Raw genomic sequence first — 3,303 nt, 5'->3', positions numbered from 1 at the left:
ATCAGAGCAGCACAAAGCAGGAGTTGGAGGTTCAGAAGAATCAGGAGTCAGGCTTTGTATATTTATAATTGTTACGTGCCTGTCATGTTTTGAACAGTGTGTTTGTCCCTTCAAGGCAATGGTTCTCAACCCACTGCACATCTGAATCCCACGGGGAATTTTTATAAAATACCAAATGCCCCCAAACCCACCCAGAGCAGTTAAATAGGAATTGCTGCCTGGGCCCTGGGTACTGACTGTTTGTTTTTTGATCTCCTCAGGTGATTTAATGTACAGCCAGTGTTAAAACCTCTGCTTTAAGGGATCTATGGTTGGATTCTTCCATTTCATCTCTTCCAAGATTTAGCAAGTTTCCTTTTTGTCTTTTCTGCCTGTAATTCTTTTATTTTTCATATTCACTTTCCAACCTTTCACTATTCCATTCTCATTTATTCCCTCACACCTATTTGCTTTCTAATTAGCATATGGGACAAGGATACAAGTTGTTTCTTTGGGAGGTGAGCCTAGGAGATTCCAGCTGGGGAGTGGGGAAGAAAGACAGGGCAGGGAAGTCAGCCAATAAAGGATGCGTTGTCCAGGGTGCCCACTCTGGGCAACTAGAGCTTAATCTAGTTGGGAAGGTAAAGCACATACCTGAGAGTTAGCCCATCTAGGGAGGAAGGGAGCTAGACTATTTATCTACAAATTCCTGCCAGTCTTCGGTTGAGGAAAGTTCCCAAGGGCTTTTCATTCTTTGCCACTTATAGCCTACAGGCAGAGTGGGCTAGAGCAACCAGAGGAGGCCCTGAAGCAAAGGGCTACCCATGCTGACAGTTGGAAGTCTGGCCGGTACACAGCAGAGTGAAGCTACACCGGGCTCTTTCTCTCAACCACTGGTAAACAGGTTCGGGTTCAGCACCGTTACACTTCTTGATTGTCTGCATCTACTCTGTTCTCCCTTGGCTTTCTTCTATTTTTCTCATTATCTCACTTCACACCATGACATCTCATACTTCCTCTTTCCTCCTATTTCCTTTTTCCTCTCTCCTTTGATGTTTAAGCCTATGATCCTCTCCTTCCTCAGCATGATGCACGGTGGTTAGGGTTACTGTAAGGAGTAAAGGACGGAGCACGATCCACACTGCTGCCAGATCTAAACACTGATGTGTTTCCAAAACACATACTTGAGCTCAGAGCTCACTGTGCTGTGCCTCGCTCCTCTCTGACATGGCAAAAACATCCACCCCTACAGAGACTGAGTGGGGCATTGAATCTCTGATTGCTATTTTCCAAAGGTATGCAGGAAGGGACGGTAACAACCGCAAACTCTCCAAGACTGAGTTCCTAACCTTCATGAATGCAGAACTGGCTGCCTTCATGAAGAACCAGAAGGACCCTGGTGTCCTGGACCACATGATGAAGAAACTGGACCTCAACAGTGATGGCCAGCTAGATTTCCAGGAATTTCTTAATCTTACTGGTGGCTTGGCCGTAGCTTGCCATGACTCTTTTATTAAGTTTACCCATTTCCAGAAGTAAATCTGAGGACCCTTTGGGCCTGACCTCCAGACTCACCCCCTTTCCTTCCAGGCTCCCAATTATCCACTCCTCACAGCCCACACATACCCTGAGCCCAGTGCAACCACATCCCATGCAGGCCACTCCTGCTTGTAATAATAAAACAGTATTATTTTTAACCCCCCCAAAAACCCCCACATATTTGATGACATCATCTTCCCAACTCTGTCCTCAAGATGTAGCCTTTCTTCCTTTCATGCCTTTACCAGATTTTGCATGTGGCTAACTCATTCTTTACTACCTAGCTTGAGTATCACTTCCTCTGTAAAGCCACCTTGAAAAGCCAAATTAATCCCCTCTTCCTCAGTGCTATCATAATGCTGTGTGCAAACATTGGCGACAGAAATGTGCTCGTCACAAGTTATCCTAAGTATTTATTTACATGCTTGTTCCCTCACACAGAACATGAATTTTGGGAAGACAGAAGTTATTTCTCTTTGTATTCCTTTCTCAAGTGGAGTGTTCCACAAAAGGATGTATTCCAAAAATGTTTGTAGGATTATTCCAAATTCATATTGAATTGCAGTTGGTTTTGGAATATGAACAGTGTTTTACAGGTGTGCTAACAAACAAATCAGAGAAGCTTTAATCAGAAATGAGTTTTGGGAATTGTCCTGATACTGGAAGGGTGACAATAACGTTAGGAAGGTACTGAGATTTGAGGAAATACAATTATAATATGATAATATAATAGTCAAACTATACCTTGGAGGACAAATAATGAGAACATTCATTATGTTAGAACCATTGTCATAGTCAACTCTTATTTGTATGATAAACATAGAATATCAATCGATCAAAGGTACAGGAGTTATAATAGCTTTCCAGAGCACAACAAAGTAGAGGTGGTAGAGAGAGGTATTAGGGAGTCTTTGACTGAAAGAATGTTGTAAGGAAAACCCTAGAGAAGAATTTGAGTCAGATTCTCCACTGAAATGGAGCTATTTTCATTTCAGTCCTATCCTATAATTTTGCTTCTGGAATGTAACCTCCTTGATTTAATCATCAGCTCATTAGTAATTTAATATAATATTTTCCTCCCTGAGATGTCATTTTGTTTGCATTGGGATCTATTTTTATACATTTTATTTTCAACATTCTTGATTCAGGAGGTGGAAGTTGGAGGGGTAGGGGTGGGGGTTCTGAGAGGGAAAGCCCTATGTTGGCAAATGGTTTGGAGGCAGACTAAGTAAAATCTAAGGATGTCCTAGAAGACATGCAATTTATGAGTTAGGGAACCTTGTATAAGGAGTGGATAAAACATTATCTCTGCCTTTGTTCTAATTGAATTTATTAGCTACCTTAACTGTCCTCACTTTAGATTCAATAAATTCCTTTACTATTTTTGTTACTTATTTATTTTTAATTTTGACAAAATTTTAGACATATAGCAAAGTACAGAGACCAATACAACAAATATCTTTGTATCCATAAGCTATAATTGCTAATGATTAACATCTTGTCAAATTTGTTTTACACAGAAGTAGGCATTATAGATAAACTTGAAATCTCTTTCCCTATTTTTTCCTCCTCCTCCTATTTTCATGCATTTTATATGTATCTTCTCATTCAATTTTTATATTAATATATTTAGGTGGTTTACTTCTCAAATTTTTAATTAGTTTTGTTTTCTGAAAATTCTATATCTCAGCTGGAGTGTCTTCCTCCCAGCTTCTCCACTTAGAAAACTCCTACTCAACCGTTAGGACCCAATTCAAAAAAATTATTATCTCTTTGAAGTTTCAC

At 40.2% G+C, this 3,303-nt stretch overlaps 1 pseudogene; it reads left to right on the top strand.

Annotated features, from left to right (window-relative positions):
* The first annotated feature begins 1,206 nt into the window (after positions 1–1,206).
* On the top strand, positions 1,207–1,518 carry LOC102541761 (protein S100-A11 pseudogene; annotated as a pseudogene).
* The last annotated feature ends 1,785 nt before the right edge of the window (positions 1,519–3,303 follow it).

The sequence above is a fragment of the Vicugna pacos genome, chromosome X (assembly GCF_048564905.1).
Source record: "Vicugna pacos chromosome X, VicPac4, whole genome shotgun sequence".
Taxonomy (NCBI): Eukaryota; Metazoa; Chordata; class Mammalia; order Artiodactyla; family Camelidae; genus Vicugna; species Vicugna pacos.
The sequence above is the reverse complement of the archived record's forward strand: the minus strand, read 5'-3'. Positions and strand labels throughout refer to the sequence as shown.